Source organism: Camponotus floridanus, unplaced genomic scaffold, assembly GCF_003227725.1.
Source record: "Camponotus floridanus strain SB8 unplaced genomic scaffold, Cflo_v7.5 scaffold45, whole genome shotgun sequence".
NCBI classification, from domain to species: domain Eukaryota; kingdom Metazoa; phylum Arthropoda; class Insecta; order Hymenoptera; family Formicidae; genus Camponotus; species Camponotus floridanus.
Window position 1 is genome coordinate 283,528 of NW_020229603.1, and position 23,383 is coordinate 306,910.

At 42.2% G+C, this 23,383-nt stretch overlaps 2 protein-coding genes across 4 annotated transcripts in view; one reads left to right on the forward strand and one right to left on the reverse strand.

Annotated features, from left to right (window-relative positions):
• LOC105249329 (SET and MYND domain-containing protein 4) overlaps positions 1 to 23,383 on the reverse strand; it is a 103,624-nt gene that overhangs the window by 53,765 nt on the left and 26,476 nt on the right. The window contains exons 3-4 of one of the 2 annotated variants that reach the window (XM_020026949.2): positions 8,898 to 9,003; positions 6,625 to 6,707 (exon numbers count right to left, since the gene is read on the reverse strand). The gene's annotated coding sequence lies outside the window, so the exon portion shown is untranslated. Of the gene's footprint in view, positions 1 to 6,624; positions 7,211 to 8,897; positions 9,004 to 23,383 lie in introns of those variants that run through there. The other variant, XM_011254702.3, reaches the window with a different exon arrangement.
• Positions 1 to 23,383, forward strand: part of LOC105249330 (growth factor receptor-bound protein 14) — a 235,572-nt gene that overhangs the window by 9,768 nt on the left and 202,421 nt on the right. For both annotated transcript variants that reach the window (XM_011254704.2, XM_011254705.2), the window contains exon 2: positions 23,206 to 23,335. The gene's annotated coding sequence lies outside the window, so the exon portion shown is untranslated. The remainder of the gene's footprint in view (positions 1 to 23,205; positions 23,336 to 23,383) is intronic.

Below are 23,383 nucleotides of genomic sequence, written 5' to 3' on the forward strand. Positions count from 1 at the left end.
ATCCGGCTCCTTTCTTCGGTCGTCGTTCCTACGCTCCTTGCTTGGTCGAGTGGTGGTGTACAGAGAACGGTGGGGTAGCAGGGTCGATTTTCATCGCGACGCGATGATGAATGCCGCAATGTCCGCCTCGGGGCGAGAAACAGCATGGTTTGTAGCCTCGTGGGCGCGCGCACGCATCGTATACGGCGTATCCTATACGTGCAGGATTGCCCAAAAGCTCGGGTTTACGAGATTTCGCCTTCTCGATGCTTTTCACGGAAGAATGCGAGAACGTTGGATTTATTCGCGCTCCATTTCGTGCGATTTTCTTCCCGTAAATCTGCGTTGCCGGTTTGCACCGCGCACGATTTCCTCGGCGAGAATTTGCATGTGTTTCGTCTCGAGAGCGCAGGGGTAGTTTGGGGGAAAAAATCCTCGCGCTTACGAGCTTAATGCCTCGGCCCGTTATTCTACGACGAGCGCCGTTATCTCTCCCGTCTGTCGAAGATGGTGTCAAGGGAGCAAAAGGGGCGATAATTCGAAAAATTTCCGCGCTAATGCCGGCGCCGCTTCTTTCCTTCTTTTCCGCGTGTAGCTCGTAAATCTTCTCATTATTCGTTTCCATCGACGGCGGGCGCTGAGGGATTCGCGCGTCCATCGTTCAAGATTAAAATGAAAAATCACGCGCCGTGCTTTGCGCGCGGATAACGGGTAATGGGATATTTATACGAGCCTACGTTGCGTGTAATATTTTTCCCCGTCGCGGAGTGCGTTTACCTGAGCGTCTCCGAGTATCGTCTATTCCCCGGTGCATCCTCGGGTTACGAAATAACGGAGGCCAAAAAGAAAAAGCCGCGCGAAACGGGAGCCCATGTACCACATCACCGTAATGTCGTCGGTTAGCGACTGTTGCATCGCGATACGGTATTCTCTCTTTGGATCACGCGCGAAAATTGTCTCAATAACGGCCAGAAACAAGAGCGGCGCAAACAATCGGGGGCGGTTCTCCTCCCTCGGAACGATATTAAAGTTATCGAGCATCGTCGAAATTCGCGTTAAGGCGCGGGAATCGCTATTAATTTCACTTTCTAACAGTTTTCTCTCGTTTCAATGAGACCGTTTCTCGCTCGTTTTGCACCGCCTTAACGGAGCACCGAATCCACGGACGGTGGATGACAGAGAAGAATGGGAGGAGAGTCTCGACCTTATCCGGGCGCGTTCCAATTTTGGCGGAGTCCCCCGATGCCACGACGAATGCCGACGATTCTTTAAAGCGATGTGCTCCGGCGAGACGCCGGGATTTACGGTAATGCGCGGGAATCGGGAGATCTTAACGCACGCGAGAGGGCAAGGCGGTGGAAACACGTCGTCCTTTATCCTTTACGCGTCGCGCGCAACGGGAAGGCGGCGATAATTTCCCGCGAAATGTCTTAATTCTCTCTTGTCGCGACGCTCGGGTATGATGAAACTGTTCGAACACGGCCATTTTTACATTCTGTATTACGTTACCGCGTTAAATCAAGGACGCCGTTAAATCCTTTTCTCCGAGAGAATAAGAGATGTAATTTTTATTTCTCATATTCGTCGCAGTATTTTATTTGGAAAAATTAAAATCTTCATGGATATTAAATACAAATACGTCGAAATAAATTTATTTATTAAAGACATTTACGTATCTTTGAAAGTATGTAAAAAAAGAAAGATATAAAGGATTATAATTGCGTGTTTATGCATCTCAGTTACTCTAGTAGAAAAATAAAAGTATGTGTTTTGAGATTTTTAATCAAAAGCTATCAAAAGCTAGCCATAAAATATTTTCCTTTGAAAACTGTCGCTAAACAACGACGATAATAACGAGAGCATTAGCTTGACCCTATTCGCACGACCCACCGCGTCCCAGAAAAACAAGCCAGCGTGCGCTCGGGCGCAATCCCTCGAAATGCATTTCCTTTTATTCAATATTGAAGCGAGATGTATACATCGAGCCGACGCGTCAGTTTGCGTCGAGATTGACGCGGGCAGGATGGAACGGCGATTTACGGTAAAGCAGCCGCGGCGCGTTTCAATAGACTCCCGAGCCGGGCGAGAGCGAGACTTGATACGAAACAAGGTGTAACGCGCGGGAGAGCCGGCCGGAGATATCCGAAATGGTAATGACATTTAAATGCCATTCATAAACGTCAGCGCGCTCCCGCGCGAGAGCGGCAGGAATTTTCATTTCGACCGGCAAAACGAGACGCAGCTGCGGTCGAGTGGATTTCGTTAGCATCGCTAAAACGCCGGAAGTGCCCGATATACTCGCCGCTTCGGCAAATCCGAATCTTCGAACAAGCGAGATCTCTTCGGCCAAGAATATCCGTTGCGAGAAACATGCGATATTAACGTGCGATTTCATTTAATTGCGTTAAACATGCGATAAATATGTTGATTTATTCATTCGTTATTCAGAATATTTCTGTGTATCTCATGAGATACACAGAAAAAAAGGACATTCTTGTTTTGAATATATATTTAGTTTTAACATGGAAATCTTGAAATGAGATTATATTGCGTTTATTAAAGAAAAATATAATTGCTTGAATAATTGTGTACTTGAATGAAGCCATTTATAGTTCAATCAAGAAAAATATATTCTTATGATTTAAGATTTAATTTTCTTGAATGGAAAAGAAACAATGTTAGATAGGAAAATAACATTGTTAAATCAAAATTTATAATTTTCTCAAATTAGAGTTAAATAATTATATATTCTTGAGGTGACAATTACAACATTAAATCAAGACTATAATATTATTGAAATTATTAAATTCTTCCAAGAAGATTATCAATTGTTGCGAAACAATGAACGCGTTAGTTTAGGTATACAAGTTTTGATTTGCCACTTATTTTTTTCTGTGTACCTGTACGAATCTCTTGGTTTCGACAACTCGAAGCTTGATATTAATCCTGCGATATTAATCGAAACAATTCGGAAAAATTGCGCTTTGCTTATAATGATACATCATCTCTCGCGTCGACAACGCGTAATTATTATTATACCTCTGAACGAGAGCGCGGCTCTGGAGGGCGCGTCGAATGTATAATGCACCTAACCGGGGATGCATCCGTCGTCCTGGCTGCTGAGGGAGCTGAATGCTTAACGATACTGCGCATTTGAATGCTTAACTGACACGTTCGAGAGGCGCGACGCGAAAAGGCGGACGGTGTCGTAAACGTCGCCCGACAGGACGAACGGCGTACCTCGGCGTGGATGTTCATTACGATTTTATCCCGGCCAGCGCAGACCGCGATTTCCGGTGCCTCTCACGTTGATCCTATCTTGGGATACTTATCCGCGGCAAGGCTATTCAGGTATGTACCGAACGCGTCACCGTCAACGAATAATTCAAGTCTCCGCGTCTCGTATCTATGTATCTGGGCCTCTTTCCCTCCGTTTTATCGTTTTTCTACATTTCGATCGCGAGGAATAAATGTACAGCAGCGATTTATTCATCCGTTCTCGTATTTCTGTTCGTCAAAGTAGCTGTTTCTACGATTCAAGATATTTAATTTCTTACGATTTCAATTGAAAACATTTAAATAATTACACCTATATTATCGTATGTCGAACGTTATCGTTTTGCAGAGAGAATAACTATTACAAATTTGCAGTACGTACTTTTTCGCTTGGCTACTTGCATCTTAATCTTACATCATTTTCTGACAGAAAACGCGGCTTTTTCTTTGATGCAGTTTTTCCCAGTGAATTGTCCTTTGCGACTTTTTTTCGTTAATCCGAAACGTTGTCCGGGAATTAAAAATCTCTCGCGCAATACTCGATAGATATTTTTACGATGTTTCTAGACCTCCCTTTCCTGTTTTCTGTGATTCCCCCGAGCGAAAATTGCGTAAAAAATTAAATTCCTGCTCGAAAAATATTGCGTAAAATATTAAACTCCTGCTCGAAAAATATTACTTTATACTTTGTATAATATTTTATAATTTTATATCTCGCTTCTTTCCCTTTTCTTTTTTATAAACTCGAAAATTCAATCGATTGTAATATATTTGATATAAAAAAAAATCACATAAATTGTTAATATACAAGGTGTTCCTTAATAAGTACGAATTTTAGGAGATGATGTCTTTGTCGAAAATTAAGAGAGGTTTTTCATATACACATATACTCCTCCTTATAGAGTTACACTCCTCCAAACATGGAGGTAAAATTAGGTATTATTTTTTTCTCAAATTTGGAACAAGTTAAAGAAATGAAATTAGGTGGATATTTTCTACTAATAAAAAGGTTATTTATTAATATTTTTTTCAGCATCCCGTATTGTTATAGGGAGATAAAACTAGCAACTTCTATTCAATTTTTTATTAGAACCTTTTAATGGGCCGAAACATGATCATCTAAAAATATACATTAAAATATTTGATTTATTTAGAAACTTTTTCTTTCATTTTTTTCATAAAATTAGTAATTTTCAAAAAAAAAAGTAAAATACGTTGCATGCATAGCACGATGCTAAATAGCATAAGTTTCGAATTACGAGAAGTTAAATTTTAAAATAAAATTAAAATTAGAGTAAATGTGGAAAAATTGTAACAAAAACAAAATTATAATAAAAACCTAACTTTTACTCCGATTTTTGGAGGAGTGTAACTTCATAGGAAGGGATGTAAAAATATATCTTTATGAAAAACTCCTCTTCATTTTCGACAAAGAATCATCTCCTAAAATTTTTCGCACTTATTAAGAAATACATCCTGTACATCCTCACGTTCTCAACTACATTCCTTGAAATTATTTCTCGTATATACATTGCTTCGTGAAAAGTGTCAAAAATGTTAATACTCTGTCGTAGATTTATAGATAATTCTCTTTTGCTATTATTGTTAACAAAAGGTAAAGAAAAGTAAAGAACGAAAGGATCGATCACGATCTTACGTTAACGGCACAACTCGACACCGGATTAGTCGAGGCACCTCATTACGCGGAACATGAGTGCGAATTTCCGGAACACGGCGTATGTCCGCGTAAAGTTTTCAGTCGGATAATCTCGCGCGACTTAATCCTCGATCGGAATAGTAAAATACCGAATGCACGAGCGATAGATAGACTTTGGACCGGGCTTAATTCTTCCGCACGGATTATATATACGAGTACCATGCGACTACATATACCATACGCGCGTCCCGCATTCTTGTTTCCTTTTTTTCCTTTTTTCTCTCCTCTCTTTTTTTCCGGTGAAAACTAATCCTCATTGCGTATGCCGTTTCCACGATTCAAAGAAACGCTTCCTGTGCGCGCGATTTTCTTCCATCGCCTGCGAAAACACGACGCCCCGCTTACGGAACCACTTCCTAACGACCTTTGAATACACCTTGCGCTCTTTCCGCCTCTCAGCATTTTCTCGCATTCCTCCTTCTCGCTCCTCGCTCGCGTCTTCGTCCCACCGCGGGAAACTTTCGCCGGTCCTATCTCGCTTTGGCGCGTAAAAACCTTTGAGATGTAGATCGAAGCTTAACCCGCTCGGAATGTAAAGTACACTCTGGCGTAAACATGATTTCGGTATCGCGAAACTGAAAATTCGCGCGGATCCGATATCGTCTCGGGCGAGAGGGGTCAATGGATGCGACGATAAAGGCCGCGAGGGTTGTGTATTTTGCTCTAATTAAAAATGAGAGCTGCGCTCTCGTAATTATACTCGTCGCGTGCGATTACGACGTCGCGTGCGATTACGACGTCGGTCAACGAGTTCGCGAAGTACACTAGAATATACAGCGTCAGGGAAGAGAGAGAGAGAGAGAGAGAGAGAGAGAGAAAGAGAGAGAGAGAGAGAGAGAGAGAGAGAGAGAAAGAGAGAAAGAGAGAGAGAGAGAGAGAGAGAGAGAGAGAGTGAGAGAGAGGAATTTAGCAGATTGTCGACGACGACGTATCCGCGGAATCGGCTTAATTAGAACCTTATCCAAGGGCCGCGCGCTCAACGACTCCTTAATGCTCAACAATAATGCCAAATGGCATCCAAGTTTCTGGCGAGTCGTAAACGTTAGAGAGTACCCTCGCGCCCTTTCGTGAAATTTACCAAGAGAATGTTGCCGGGGAGCATTTAATAATTAGAAATTTCGCGGCCGAGAGAATTGAATCTTGAGCGTAGCACCGCAAAATTCAAAAAATATTGATGCTTGATGGAATATTAATATTCACGACGTTACTATTGATTGGCTCGAATCGATTATACCCGTGTCAACATTCGATAATTCTTTTTTTCAATCTACATTTCTGAGACGTGTACTGAAAGTACACTCTGTGTATTTTTCTCGCAAATCCAAATTTTTTTTCACGATATAAAACGTGAGATATGCATTAATTATTATTATATAAAAAAACGCAAAATACAAATTGTATAAAAAAATACATTTCATTCTTGATGCGTATTTTTAAACTTTTTTATACATGCCATTAATAAAATTTTTTTATTTTTTTTATTTTTCATTTTTTATTTTTTTAAATTTTGTTAATTTTTTTCTCAAAATGTGTTCCGTTTGACAGGCTATTTTCATTTCGAAGTTTAAATCAGAATCTTGCACAGAAGCGAAGATAGCATCGAACGAAATGTATCTTTAGTACATGCATAAAAAGTATAATTATAGACTCACCATTCGTTGTCTTGATGGTTCCTCATCGTCCACGAATCCATTTAGTCTTATCCGGGGCCTCGATTATCGATGGATCCATTGCACTAAAACAACACGCACTTGCTTATATTCACTTTTACGCGCGACGTAATTTTCGATCGAATATCGATTATCGATGTATATTTGCAACATTTACACACTCGCGTGACTGCAATAATATTTTTATTCGCAGCAATCTATTGCCTCGTATCACATCGCGTCACTCGCGACACTTGCAACATTAGATCACGTGTACTCTTCTCGACATCCCCGAATATTCGCGATTGCCGTTCGACGCGTAGATGCGTTGTTAACGCATATATTTGTAAGATCCTCAATGATTAGCATTCGATGAACCTGTAGATACGTTCAAAGTTAAAAATCTTCGTCGCGGATGAAGCGAACAAAGTCCACACACCGATGAAATATCGCTCGCGATCATTCGCGAGGGAATTAACCTCAATAAAATATCACGCCACGCACGATACTTCACTCGACACGATCGAAATTCAACTACGCAATGCTTGCGACCGGCGCGACTTCGTGTCTCCCCCCACCCTTAATTTTGAGAAAGCGAGTCCTCGTGTTTTGTTCTGGCAGATACCTCGCGGCTACGTATATGTAAACATGACAGGTATTTCGCTTAAATGTTGTTACAAAGTGCTTTCTAACTTGACGTCGTGCAAAAATGTTTCATTCAGTAGTTTATGTAAAATTACGTCGAATTAAAGTATAAGCTATTTTTCATTAACTATTGAATTTTCTGACATCCTATTCTGATAACTTTTAATGAATATTGCAAAGAAACAATTTATATAAAAAATTAGAATAGTTCTTGAATTAAAAAAAATTAAATTGATCATGGTTTTAATAAATGACCTAAGATAAATCAAATTCAAATATTATCAACTTTTTCCCCTCTCAAAATCTTCTATAATTTTATCTAAAACATTTTTTACACAATGTCAAGCTTTGAAAAATATATATCTTGTGTAGTATCTTCGAGAAACACTATCTACGCCTAAGGTTTTTTTTATTTGAAAATACGGGTATTGTAGTGTTAGAAGAAAATTATCGTCAGATATTGTGCGCATAAGCCTTGCCTTGAGTTAATTCCAGAAATAGAGGTACGTTTTATCTTTTTATTTTAATTGTCCAAAGCATGATAAAGCAGATAATGAAGAGGTTTGTTATTAGATGTTTTTCTTTTGCTAATGCGATAGTAATTGATAATTATTTATAGATCGATTAAACACAACAATCACATGACGATTAAATATATCGATAATAAATATATGCAAAAATAAATACGCTTAGAAAGTGATATTAAAAATATGAAAGTATTGTGTTTTTTACATTTTAACGCAAATAAGAGATATAAGTAAGAGAAAGTAAATAAAGCGGGGAGAAACGGAATCACTTACAGCTTCTTTCTGTGTCAAACATTCACTTTACACACATTATAGAGAAAGAGAAGTAAAAGAGAAGACGTCCGGTTGAAAAATGACAAAGGGGTGCAATCGTGCGGTCTCCGCCGAGGAAATCTATCATTCCCCCGGGAACGCCAATGTAACTTACTTTAGTTTTTAATGGAACACGTGCTACTATCCAGCCGCATGAATTATGCGAGCTCCTTGAATGTCGATAGAAGAAGTAAAGAGCTCGAATGCGCTTTTCTGTAAAAACGATCAGGAGAGGCGGAAAGAGAGATGTATGGCGCGCTTTGAGATTTCTCTCTCAAAATCGGAACGATACAAATAGCATCGGAGAAACACCGTGAAGGGAAGAAGGGGTAACCGCGGCAGAGATACGAGAGAATAAAGCGAACGTTGTTTCACCGTTTAGGACTGTCGAGGGAATTTAATGGTTCCCGCTGGATCTCGGGGTGCGCTTGAGAATTGTATGTATTATGCAGCCGTATACTCGGATTGATTGAGAGAAAGAGAAAGAGAAGAGGAGGCAGAGAAAAACAGAAACAGACAACAAGTTGCACTTGCATCTGATGCTGCTGCACCCGGAGGTTTGCCCGAACATTTTTTGCTCGCTCTCGCGCTTTGATTATCATAACGTTATCGACACGCTCGCGATTATGTCAATTATCGCGTGAACACGCAATATTTTAACGCGATGGCGAATAGGTTTCATCGCCGCGACGAGGCGACTGACAAATATTTGAGAGCGGCGGGCAATTATGTGAAAAGGTATTGTAGCGCGTTAACAAGCGTCACGAAGCTCCGAAGATTTAAGATATGTACCTTTCCCGGTACCTTCGTTTCCTGGCAGACGTTTCCCACGAGTCGATGGAGCGAGCAGGCGCTATATATCCCTCAGCGGTGCTCAAATTTCCTCCTGAATCGTGTCCTGTAAAAAAAATGTCGCATTAATTGCGAATTAACTTGTTTTCTCAGTACTAACTTTCCATGTATATATTATCGATGACATAATATACAGTTCCTTTCATTTCTCTCCTCTCCATCTTCTTCTATATTTTACTCTTTATCGAGAAAATATTTATATAATAATGATAATACATTTTTATATAATAATAATAATAAATTTTTATATTAATATTTATATTTTTTCCGTGATTCTTGAAAACTTTTCAGGATTCTCTCTGTGACTGTATATTAAATAAATGCAGAATATGTAAATTTTGGTAAATAGAAATATTTCTCGCAAGGTGCAGATAAGCTCAAGGCTGCGGTGCATTCAGCACCGCTGCTCTGAAAGTTGCATCGTTACCGTAATCCGCGAACATAAGTACATACGTGCATACGCGCGAGCGAAAGATAAGAAATTCAATGTAAATAACGCGCAGAGCGGCGAGAATGACTCGGAAGGGGATGCGCGAGGGGAGCGTGACGTGAGCGAAAATTCTTCTCTCAAGTCAAGTTACGTAACACGCGCGCAGCTGCGTGGAAATAGCTCAGAAGTAAAGAAAGAAGAACGGCATGACGGTTAGCTTAGCGCGATGCGATGGATAAGCCCCTTCGAGCCGGTTTTTCCGCAGTTTTTCCCCGCTGACGCCCCATTTTACGCCGGTCGATATTAATTTGCGGATGCGGAACGCGACGGGGATCTAATAGTCCGTGTCGTCTATCCTTGCTTTAAATGTCATTCGAAACGTCGATGTGTTTCGCGCTCTCCTTGAATTTTCATCGGTACCTTCCGATAAAAATCGTCGACGGATGAATTATGCGGTCTGTTTAAACGAAACGCGCGCACGTTTCGCGGATTGAGATTGAGAATCCTCGCGACGGCACGTTTTCCGCAAAGACTTGTAATTCTATCGTTCGAACCTAAACGTGCGTAAATAAATCTGTCGATGCTCCCTCCGGCCCTCTCCTCCCTCCCTCCCTCCCTCCGCAGATTTATCTGCATCGTTCTCGCGACCGCAACACGCAGCGTAAACAAGATCGATTGAGCGTAGTCTGTAAAGTTTTCCGGATGATTTAATATCCTGGTTAGTGTACACCGGCAAAGTAATTTCAGCGGGCAGTGACAAACGGGGGGGAGGAGGGAAACTACACGAACACGCGAGATGGTAATTAACGCAGACTGCAAAATTTTCGGCTGCGCCAAGTCGAAGGAGGATCGCGAGCGTATTATTGTATTACGGTGGCGCGAGAAATTACTGTCATCCCGGATCAGCTGATACACTGTCACGGGAAATTCGAAGCGCGCCAATTATTAGGCAGCAGCCATCATCCCTGCGCGAATGTCTCGCGAGATCTTCCCGCAATAACGGGCTTACGCATGCCGTTGGGGAAGATGAAATTAACGAGGCTGATCGGCGATGCTTCCTCGAACGGCTGATTTAATGTAGTTTCCCAGTTTCCTTTGCTCCTCGCGTAACCGTTCCCAAACTTTCATCGAGCATGCCGAATCTAATAGTCTCTCTCTTTCTCCCGTTAAAACAATTACCATGGATTTCCACGCTATTTGTTTCTATGACTAAAGTGACGCTCTCGCAACATTGCACTTGTATTTTTCCGCGTAATTTTTGATATTTTTCGACGCTTCAAAACACGCGACAGAGCCGTTGCTATTCGCTGCAGAGTGGATTCGATCAATAATTATATGACTCTAACGTGAAAGGAGTCGATTATTTCAATTAAGTTTATTTGCAAAAATATTTCCATGTCTCGCAAATATTCTTACGAAAAGGAAGAAAAAATATGCCAAAAAATAGTCTTGCCAAGTTAATTCTATTGTCACAGCTGGGAGGATTAATCCGTACATTTCCGATTTTTAATAACGCTGGGGGGGGGGGAGGATTGGGTCAACCAAACATGCAGTATCATCGACGTGTTTACGCAATGTTCGTTACACTCGGCAATTTTTCAAAGAATCGAATCGAGAACGTTTTCGAAACAAACGACCTAGTGCGCGATGCCAAGAGTCAAAATCAAAGTCAAAACTTTGCTCCTCTCCAGCCACCCCTTCTCCCGGGGGTTGCAACCCCGTCATCGCGCGTTTCGGCGGCCCATCACGTTACTTCCGTCACGCGCGCGACGACGTGCTCATCTCACGCTAGTATCGAATTGACGAGCCGAGGAATTAATTGATACCGACAGCCGTGCCCCTCTCCGATTAAATACGCCCGACGTTGCGCACTAGGCTCTCGTGTGTAACGTCGTTCGTCTGAATCACACTCGTGTGTCGTCGTTCATTCTCGTAGGCGGATTCTCCACGTATTACACAACGAGCCGTGTCGATAACGCGCCAGAAATCACATTCGCCCGCGCTGTCAACCGACTGATTTCGATGAAATATGAGATTCCGCACGTCGACGAAGATATTCACCGTTTTGTGATCTCGGAGTGGGAGAAAAGAACTTCCCTTTAAGAAGATTCGCCACTTTAATTCCAATTTTGTTCGACATGTGGGTGTTAATAATTTATTTTATTTTCTCCATCACATTTTTGTGATCATAAAAAAAAAATTCTATAGTCGTATACGACAATCTCGATTTTTTAATCTTACAGATAGTTGATTAAATTTTTTTCATACACTATTTTATTTCTTTACACCGCCGATTATATATCGTCCTTTAAAGATCATTTTCGCCCTTCAATCAAAATCGAAGACGCGAAGCGCAATGCAGGTGGATGCTTTGTCAGAATCCTCTATCGCGTCATATACTTTTGTCCTCGTGAGGATTCTTTCGGCCATGATTGCTCGATGTCCCTGGCGCATTAATTGATCCCACCTTGCGCTCGCAATTAATTTGGCTCGTGTCAGGCTGGCGAGCGGTGATGTCCACGCGCGTGCGTCACAGCGTGGTGCAACGTTGTTGTCGACGTTCTTGTTGATTACAGGCTGTTGTCGACGATATCCGCCCCCGAGGTTTTGGTGCGGCCGCACATCGAAATGACGGTCGTTGACCGAATGGGAGCTTACGGTTTTCTATATACCGTACGGTCACGAACGCGCGCGCGAATTTCGTCTGAGCGCTTGATTGGGGCTCTCGTCGTCGTTAGGGGTGGGATCAGGTTGATACATATATTCCTAGTTTCCTCGATTCATTTCCGTGTGCCAGTTTGATCTCATTTAAATCGAAAAAAAAATTTCACCGCCTTCTATTTTTATAAAATAGCACAAAATTCAATATGAAATAAAAAATGGAATTAAATTGGGTTGAAATCATCAAAACAAGCGGAATAATTTTTTTAAGTAAAGCTAGAGAATAAAAGAAAAACTAATTCGCGAAAACTTTCATCGCTTGTTTTTAAAGTTCAGGAGCAGTGGATTCCTTATTTTATCTGATGCGAGACGATTAATCTAAAGAAATATTTTTTTTCTTACAAATGAACTTTCTGAATTTCGAAGGAATTCGTTATTCGTAATTCGAGATATATCGCGACCTCATTATCCTTGCTGGCAATCATCACGAGTATAATACAGATTAAAGTCAACACGTTGAAGCACCTCTTTCGCTTTCCGATCACGCGCAAAGACTCGGCAAGGATAAGGTCTTTCGACAACAGGGATTGTTTCGATCGCGCGGAATAACGGGCAGCGCAACTTTTTCGCGCAACGTCGCCAAGAATCCCGGTAAGCCCCATTGCGCGTTGAAACGGCGAGTCTTGAAAGCGATCGCGGTGAAACGCGAGACGAACTTCCGCGGAGACGTGCCATTAGCGGCCAGAAACGGACAAATCCTTCTTCCGAAAAAAAGCGACATTAATACGATTGTATTATGTGTGCGTGCGTGGATGTATGCGAGCGAGCGAGCGAAAGGGGAAAGCTGAGAAATCGACGAAAAAAGGACATTATTTAATATACGTACGCGTAATGGAAGTCCGCGCTTATCACGGACTGAGAAGCTCTTTGAGGGCTTTTTGCCGGGCTCGTCCTCGGGGTTCTCGTATGACACGTCTCCTCTTCCTTTTCCTGCCATTGCCGTCTGCTCTTTTTCTTTCTCTTGTACGCCGGGTTTATAAAGCGCGGGTTCGTGGAACCATCGAGAGACATGGAACTCGCATCGCGGTCGACCATGTCGAGCCAAAACACTCGGTCGCTCTGCCTTCATATCGGCGAGTAAACAGCGAGAATTGGACGATAAAAAGTTAATTTTGCGGCTCGAGGACCTTTTCGAATTAATTGCAGCGCATCTTATTCCGCAAAAGAGGGTGAAATATTCCAGAAAACGGAGAGGTTTGCCGCCTGCTGGCGAAAGCTGCCGATTTTCGCGTTACTGCAAATCTCTGAGGTTTCGATAAGACGACGGCATCGCGTATATATCTGCGGGATTGGACAGGCGTAAATCCAAAGCCAGTTTTTCCGACAGTCGCTCTCTTTCCAGTTAAGCCTGCACTTTTCCAACCGCATATTCGACGCCGCGATACTTTATCCGGCTCTGTCGACAGCTTCGACAAAATCGAAAACGACGACGACGGCTTCGTAAGACGCCCTGCGAATTAACGAAGAGACGTCTAATCGATTACTCGACGAACCGAGTGCAGATGGATTTATGTTATCCCGCAGGCACCGAATGGCAGCGAATTGCTATTGCGCATCGAAAGATGAGCCATTTTATAATATGTCCTCATGGAATTCGACGTTTAATGTTGTAACGTTCCATTCACTACATTTATGAATTTTTTATGTGCATTTTAATACAGATATAAATACGCTTTCGGCGTGGAATATTTACATATTTCTTCAAAGAAAACATCGAAATTGCACCTTGCGATGACGTTGAACGAGATACTAAATTCTCTTATGCGAATATAATAGTCAAACGCAAGTATAAAGCTGCCATTGAAGACGAGTTTCTTATCGGGAGGTCGCTTTCGAGATTGCTGGCTTATTTTTATATACGTTCCTTGGATGCGCTTGCATTATTTACTCGTCCATTTTCCAATTTCGCACAGTTCGGCGCATATTACTTTCGCGCGGAAAAGGAGACGACGGGACTGCGCAATTAAAATCGTCCTTCCCTCGCCGTTCCTTTTTCTTTCATCGCTGTTCCGTTGTCATCCTTGCGTTATCATCCTGCGGCGCGAGTAAAGCAATTTACATGAGTAAACAGATGGTCGCAATTATGCTTCTTTCCTGTCTCAACCGCGATCGTCGCTGTTTATCAATCCGATATTGATACCGGATACAATTTCGATAAATCAAAGTTACATCAATGGATATTGAGAAGAAAACTAATTAAGCTTAAAGTTTTCAGGAATAAGGGGAAGAAAGGGTGCATATTATTCTACGTAAAAGGGTGTAATAAATTATGTACCATCTTGACACGGTGGGTTAAGAAAAGTCCCCGATTCTAAACTGCTTTAAGAAGCCGGTATAATTAGAATCGCTAATCCTGAGATAAATACCGAGCCAGAAGGAATAGACGGATCATCAATCATCATCGAGATTGATCATTTTTTTCCAGAAGACACTTTCCCGCATTTCTATTTTCCTTACATAGTAAAAAATTGTGCGTAACTCAATACTTTGTATATGTCTCTTAGAAATGGAATATTATTTTGAGTATTTTTATCATAATTATTTTAAACAATCAATCATGTCTCAAAGTCAGTTTAATATTTTAAGAAAAGTTTAAGTGCATCTTCAAATAATCTTGAACTTTGACATACAAAAATAATCAAATTTACTAAAATTAAATGTTTAAGTTAAAATAATTACTATTATATGTGAATGTCCTCATTTCTTACGAGTTCTGAAACTATTTTTTCATCTAATTTTTAATTAATTTATATGTTATTTTTACATTACACTTAAAGTCGCGATAACAAAAATAAATATAAAGTATCGTGTGAATTATTTAACATTTTTAATGTGTCAATAAGTAACATGCGACGAATGAGTTATTTTAATTTAAAATTTAGAGTGGACTTTCTGAGACATGTGAAAAATGATTAACATTTTATTTTTTTACTGAATTTTTTACTAAATCGTGAAATTGCAGCGACTTCGATCGCGATGATTAAAACGACGAAGGTGCTGTATGTCGTGGCAACCAGTTATTTCGCGCAAGAAATAGAAGACAACGTTTCTCAATAGCGCGATAACAACGGGTGTTGGTTTTGCACAATGAAAGTGTTCAAGGATTCGACTCGGCGCGACAGCTCTGGAAGGGGAGAAAGAGCCACTCTCGGATTCTATCGGGAGTAAATTAAACGGTCCCCTTATTGCGCCTATTTATCCGATATCGCAGGCGCGCCCCCATAAATATTTGGTCTGCGCTCATTGACCGGAGGCGAATGTGTGATCATTTATTTATTGCTACGTCGACCATTATTTCTCGCTTTCCCGAGTAGCCGTCGGCTATTCCGAATTCGGAATTCTAAAACCGCGCGCGAATGGCGTAATATTTTACCATAGATTAATCCGTGCGTCCGGACGTGGTCGATACGCGACGAATAAAAATCCACTTTAATCTATCCGTTTTCTCTCCCTCCTTTCTTCTTTTCGCTGCCGTAGCGTCAGATTCCGGATAAGAACCGCAGAAAACGCGGACGAGTCTCTGAAAACAAGGCGAACGACCATATCTGTATTCAAGGGACCACGCCGCAAATCCAATACAATGTACGACGCGATTTAATTGATAGGGATTCCCGGAAAGTCGGAAATTTTTCAGGATCCGTGATATCGCGTTAGCGGCCTTATCAACGTTTTTCACGACACCGACCGTGCAAGTAATCGTAATAAAATCATATCGCGAACTTTTTACGGATGCGGCGCGAGTCCAGATTTATTTCTATGCAAAGAGAAAGAGAGAGAGAGAGAGAGAGAGAATTTCTCTCGAAACACTTCTCTATTCCTCCTCCTCCTTTTTCCGTTTCGTTCGCGTTGCGCGCTACGCGACATTATTACGAAAATTTCAAACAAATCACGTAGCTCGGCATACCCGTGTCGATACAAATCCCTCTTTCGCCAACTTTATCGCCGTCGCACTCCACCCGGCGAAATTTATTCCACGTCTGGTAAAATCATATTGCCGCGACAACGAAATTAAAGTCTTCCGGATGAACGCTCGCGCTGTACGCTGTCGATCGGCAAATCATTTAAATTTTTCTCCAAGGAGAAAAATAGAGTGTATTTCTACAACGACGGAGTCGCTGCGTAATAGATGCTTGTCGCATAAAATTTATAGACGTATTTTATAGAAAGATGGGCGCCCTATCTTCCTTCTCCACTCATAACTCGGCTCTCTTCTGGTAGATTAGACAAATTTTAAGGTTCAATTTTTATGAAGGACAATTAGAAAATATATTTTCCTTACTTTTATTCTCCCGCAAAATAGCAAATTATTTCACATTGGCATATTATTTAATCAGCAATACAAAGTTAATTCTCGAATCGTAAGATGATTGTGAAAAGAATCGTGTCGCTGAGCCTCGGAAGCTAAGAATAAAGCATTACGTGGAATATTCTCTCACTTTGCGGAAAATGCTCTAATTATCGTTCTTGATCCCGCGAGGACCGCAGACCAACCAATAACCTGAGAGAGAGAAAGAGAGAGAGAGAACAAGATAATAGCTTTTAATTAATTCCATAATATCTCCCGATTATTCTCGCGTCTCGCGCGATTCGATTGCGCGTTGGACCTCGATCGCCTAGTTGCTTCGAAAGGAATCGTAGTATATAACGCCATCACGGTTGCGCGATATCGCAGCTCTACCAGTCCCAGGTAGCAGGTAGTTTTGGCGTACAAAATACTTTGTTGAACTCGTTTCGACGGTGGAGTCGCCGACGCGAGATGAATGGGGCTGCAATATCGAGAATGCGTTCGACAATCAAATTCGCATTACGCGAAGCGTGACAGGTAGAGTGGCGAGATGGGGATGACGGGCAGGGGGAAGGGCGCGAGGGGGGGAGGGAGGGAGGGGACGGGGTCGTATCGTTAATAAAGAACCTTTCGCGGGGGATTTCGTGAATTATAACCGGCCGTCACAGTTAACCGACGTGTAAGTGACACGAAACCACAATCAGGCATCTGTTGCGGCTTGCTGCTGCAATTGAGTACACATACCGGAGCGACGATTGATACGGAATATCGGAATATCGGCGGCCGGCGAATTGATTTCGGTATTGTTCGCCTGTTACCGACGTGGAGATATTTCCCCGAGTACCCGCGAGTGACGCGAGTCACTACGCGCGATCGATTCTTTCCTTTTAATTTAATAGCACGATTTAAAGGTGAACCAAATTCTCGTTTTTCACTCGCTTTTTTCCTCAACATTTTTTACTTTGAAGCTCGACAATCTGAATTTTTCAATTTGAAACGCAAGAATCGCCGTGCGAGCGAGGCAATTTTGACAGATTGCCACATCGATTATCGTCAAACAGTTAACTTTGTTTCCTGTCGCGAAATTAGCTCGCAACTTGCCTAGTGCGACCATCGATCTAATATATGCATCATACAATATATGTATATTTACAAAGTAATATTGTTGATGCCGTTGTTCAGTAAAGTCTGCAAATGTTGCATTCTAGACGACACGATACGATAGAAAAGCAAAGACACTTGTAACGGTTGTCTGTTCATTTTCGATTCCATTTTCAACTGCACACAATGCTCAGGATCACGAGAGTGTTTATCAAAGATGTCGAATGCAATACTTTTGCAAAGATGGAAAAGCGCGAAGAACCATTATCGGCGGCCAAAACTTTAGGAAACAGAAAAAGAGGAGAGCATTTTCGATAAAAGAAAGGACAGAGTCAAGTATACAAAGTATACTCGAACAGAGTTTCTCCGTTCGATGTGAAAATATGAAAACACCTCGGAAACTACTTATACGAGTCGCTAATATATGGGTTAGTCACGCTCGTGTTTTCCAAGCAAGTGTGAACGCTTTGAAAAGTTGCGCGTGAGATGAGGGTAAAGAGATAGGGGTTGGTGAAAGATGGACTCTGCGGGGGCAAGGAATCTGCGCGAAATGCGCGAGTAAATGTAATAATGATGTTTAAAGAGAAGTTTCGACGTTTAGCTCGATATAACAATACGTCCCATTGTTGCTCTCGGCTACGAACAACAGTCGAAACTACATCGATGCCGGGGTAGACGAAAGGAACTTTCCACGATTCCAGGAGCGAATAGAATCCGAGCAATTTGTGCACCCGTATATACGTACTAAACTATATATCGGGCTGACAGGTGTGCCGGGGGCGCTCTTTAACTAAAACCGAAAGCGCCAAAACAAATCTCGCGCGCGAAACCCTTGGCATTAATCCGGTAAAGTACGAGCCATTAGCTTCAAAAGGGGCTTTACAATTTTTGTCGGAGGTATACAGTCTCGTTCCCGACGGTATTTCACCGCACGGCCGACCGTATATTTTTCTTGTTATTGCTGCTCTCGAATTCCATCTCGTATGCGCGCGTTCTCTCCCGTTGAAAAGCATATTCAAATGTATCGCTCTCTTTCCGTCTATTGATTCATTGCGCGTTTAATATGACTCTAATTGAAAGATCAAATTGTTCGTAATGGCTCGTTAAATTACTTCGTTTTATTTTAAAGCGAATGTATTTCGTGTTGTATAAAATTTTCAAAAATTCCTGCCGAGAATTCTTTAAATTATTTATCTTGGATTTGATATTTTAAACGTTAAATTTCTAAAATTCGGATTTATTGTAAAATGGAGCAGCATAAAGTAAAACGCAATTGAATTCCACAGTTGCAATTTAACTACAAAGAGCAAAATTTTGAAGAAGAGAAAGAAACGAATAGAATCTTGAAAGATATTACATTTGTTTCGCCAAATTCTGCACGGTGAATAAGTTTTTTATGCGAAAATCGCATTTTGGTCACATGCAATCTCACAACTGGCACCATTCTTTGTGTAAAACAATTGATCAAATTTGTCGGACAACAAAACTTTTGTCACACTTCAATATTTTGTGGGCAAAAAGTTTTGCGACTTTTGCTAATGGAGCCTCTTATAATTCGATTAATGTTGAGCAAAAATATCGTCATGAAAAATTAAAAAAATTCGCATCGAAATCACCCTCTCATTGCTTACATTTTAACGATGTCTTTCGTTTCTCGACATCAGTAAAAAAAAAAAGAAAGAAAACGCGTTTCACGAGTTTCGTTATCTTCGTTCTGAGAGAAATGGAAACGTCGAGCTACGTTGCCGGAACTCGCTTGCTGCTGATGCCTTTCAGCGACAATCGACTCACTGAACTGGTAAAAATTTTATATTCACACTTAAATAGCGCCTCAATCTTGGACGTATCTGTATATATATAATATAGCGCGCGCATTTATTCTATTCGCTTCAGCCTCGAGTTCTTTTTGCTTGCCACGTCGCCCGCGTTGGGTAAAGCCGCGCGGAGCGACAAAAGTTATCAGACTTGAAGACTTTACCCGAGATACGTTGGATTTGCGTTCCACTAAATAGAGGATTTTCGATGGTATGCAGGCGGAACAATGGCGCATGTAAGAACTGACTAGCAGCCATTCCGAAACGCGACGAGCATCTCGGGAATGCACGCGACAAGTGGTATGAGAAGCGAACGCGCGCCATGTTATATATGTTGTTATGAATAAATTTCACGTATGGAGAAACAACCACTGACAGTCGCACATGGATCGAGAATGGAAATCGTCGTCGATTTTGCCAACTTTGACGATAGCACGTTTTCGCACGTACAATTTACAAAGCGTCCTGAGATTTAAATTTTCAAGTGAGCAAAGACTATTAATAATTATCGGAAAATTAGCGAATGTTGTATTGGATTTTTAAAACCTCATTTGCTCTAGGGAATCCTTAGAGAAGCTTAAAATTTAATTGCAGTATTAAATCATGTAGAGTATGTAATAATCTGCTCTCTCTTTTATTATTTAAAATCTCTGAATCGCTTCTTCTTTACTTTAATTGCTTGTTAATCGTCTGTTATTTAATTAGCGATGCTTATCGTGCTATTCGCGTGCGCTAGTTGGAAAATTCTTTCGTGCCAAGTTGCATAACGATGGAAGCGGATTCGTCGCCATAGGAGATGAAATAACCGGAACGTGCGCAAGCCGCGTAATGAATTTCAATTACGTCCCGGCGCAATAATTTGCTTATGCGAAGCACCGTAATTTCGTCTATGCCCGAATGCGAGTTCTCCAAAGTCGCGACATTTGTACGCCGTTGCGCGTCGCCGTTTGTTCTACGTGACTCCGCGCGTAAATGCGCGCTCGCGCGACATAAACCGCGCGTGGAAGACGCGCAACGTCAATCGTCGAGGCGAGTTAACCCCGATTAGCCCGCACGAGTCTCCTCTCGAGTCGAAGCCAATAAAACTCTTCCCTCGACAAATCACTCGTCGAAGTGCCTCAATTACGACGAGAAGCAACTTTTTCTTTCCTCTTCCCTTTTTCTCTCTCTCCTTTTTTTTTTCTTTCGCGGGACATCAAACCGTGACGTCAATAAAGCGGAGCGAATGAATCATGCATGAGACAAGGAAATAGATTCCCGGATGTTCCTTCCGTTTCGCGCGCGCGGCAACGCACGCCCGCATTAATATTCCTGTTGCGCGAATTCTCAGAAGACTCGGGCCTTGTACAAGGCCATAAAGCCATAAAAGGATTGAAATCGGTATAATTTTCAACGTGTTCAATTTTCGATGTAGCCGAGGAAAAATATATCTCGGCGCGAGTAGAGGGAAACAGACTTTTATATACAAATCGATAAAGAGAGAAAGAGAGAGAGAGAGAGAGAGACTTGATTAATTCCTCAATTAAACTCGTTGTTGATAAATCGTTCTTTCATCACTATTACTTGACCCTTGGTGGAAATTAACTCTCGACTCTTTCACGACGCGTCGTGAATGTCCGAGCGAGTCGAAGCTAATAAAAGCACGCAAGGGCGATGCAAAGATTATCGCGTACGAAGATTAGGGCTCGACGAAAGCGCGAGTTTTCCATCAAACTCGCGAAAAGCGCAAAGCAAGTTACGAGCCGGATATATCGAAAATACATTGCAAAGTATAAAGCCGCGGCTATAGCCCGGGCGGGGGCTTATGAATACTTTATAAGCATCGCTCTCTTATATTCGCCATCGTGTAGCTCTCCGACACCGTGATCCCGAGGCAATTTCTGCAGCAAACGGTTACGCCATGCGTAATATCGCGGCGACCTTGCGTCTCGCGTGCGCGACAGGCAGCGAAATGCAAATCGCGAGAGAGACGTCTTCCGACAACGAGGAGAGGAGAAATCGTTCGATCCTCTCGTTCGGTGCCGCGCGACAGCGACGAGGGGGACGAGGTTATTGAGGCTTTAAGCCGCCAGGTACTCCATTAGCGGCGACGCGCCAAGGAGTAGTTTGTCAAAGCGCGATACATTTGCATAATTGCCGCGCGCGCCGAATAATTATGCGCGTATCCATTAGATAATAAAGTCGAAGCAAAACTTGGCGAGCGACAACGATTTCCACTTGCGCGCGACAGGTGCAAACCAGTCGAGTGCTGCTTCAAATCTCTCCCTCTCTTCCTCTCTTTTCTCCACCTGTGCGTTACCTGCGCGCGGCCGAGTAATTTATAGTGGGCTCATCGGCATAATTTGCACGTGTATCTGCTAAATACGTCGCTGATACCGGAGCGAACCGTTAAATTCATAATCGTATTTATGCGCGGCGCTAAAGTATTTTACGCGTGCACATACCATCGTCTCGTCGTGAATGCTGCTAACGTGGGCGTGGATCAAAGACAAGCAATAACTCGCTACGTTCGGGACCGGGTCGTTTGTCAAGACGCGGCTCATTTGCATACTAATCATGCTCTCACGCCACGGGAGCACATCGTGAGAGCATCAAGCGAGCAGAGAAGTCGGTGGTAAATTTTCGACGATTATTAATATTGCGCGGGGCGCAACAGATTTGATATTTTATATTCACTTGCACATGCGTAGATTAATCTCTCTACGCGAGAGTCGTGATTTTCATCTGTCGCAGAATTTTCAAATACATCATGGCTCATGGTAATGCGTTCCCTGCACATTTGTCATTTTTCGCAATATTTCCTTCTTTATCACGCAACAACTAATTTGGCATATCAATACGTCTATTTTTGAGATTAACAGGCGCGGTGACTGATTTTTCTCGATGCTTTCGCGAAGCGCGACAAGCGAGCTCGCTTCATCAGCGTCGACGTGTCGAGATGCAGTTTGTCAAAGTCCGATATATTTGCATAATTCAACGAGCTGCCGGCGTACACTTACGAGAGTGCACGCCGGATAACGCGCTCAATTTATGATCATTTTTGCCGCGCCGAGAACGCGTCGATATCGGACGGGAAAGGAAAGGTAACTTCTCGACCTCACCTCGTTTCTTGGCGGAGGAATTCGTTATAAGATGATTGCCGCCGCGCGGCGGAAGTCGAAGATCGACCTCCCTCGGAAGGAGCCGGGGAAGGAGATCGTGTTTCCGCGAGGCGCACGATGCGTTTGCATAATTTACCAGCTGATGGACGCAGCTGGAGTATAAACTTTGCGCAACAATCTCAAAATTAAATTTGCAGCGACTTTTAGCACATTGCGGAGAACGGCACGCCGACGTCTAGGCAAATTTGTTACAAGTTTAAACGGTGCTTAAGAAATACAGTGGAGAGTGCACGCTCTTTGCCGCGATAATGCACGGGATGCTCGAATATGGACCGGCTTGTATGAGGGCGTTTGGTAATAAATATTTCATGTCTCGAAAGCCCCGATTACATTCCAATATATTTACAAATAGATTTTTATGTTTAGTATAATCACGTTGCGCGAGAAAAATCCATAATTTCTAATCGTTAGCTAAAAATACAAGCAAATAAGATATTTGCAGATGCCCTGATAGATTAAAGATTGTCAATGTTAATCTCGTGATTGATACTTAAACTTTCCGTCGTTACCATTAATCGTAGGTTTGGTTAAGTCTTGTCCGACTTTGCGAGAAATTCCAAGTGAATTAATAGCTTGAGGCGTCTCATAAGGTACGAAACAACAAGGAGGGCGAGGGCGAAGAATTTGCATGCCGAGCGTTTAACTTCTCGGCATCCGCACATTAGATAAACAGTAGCCTATCCGCAACGTACTGGCCTTGGGGCTGTCTTGACGCGTGGCTAATTGCGTTTTCCAGGTGCAGACTCTGGGACTTTGGAAAACCGACCAAGCTTCTCCTCTCGAGAGAAACTATAGCGAGAACGACAAATACTCCGTCCGAGAAGCAATCCCGTGTGCGATGTCGAGCCGTGCTACTTACAATTAGCGTGAGTAATGCGAATTTTCCAGCAAACGAATCTTTAATCGCGCAGCAT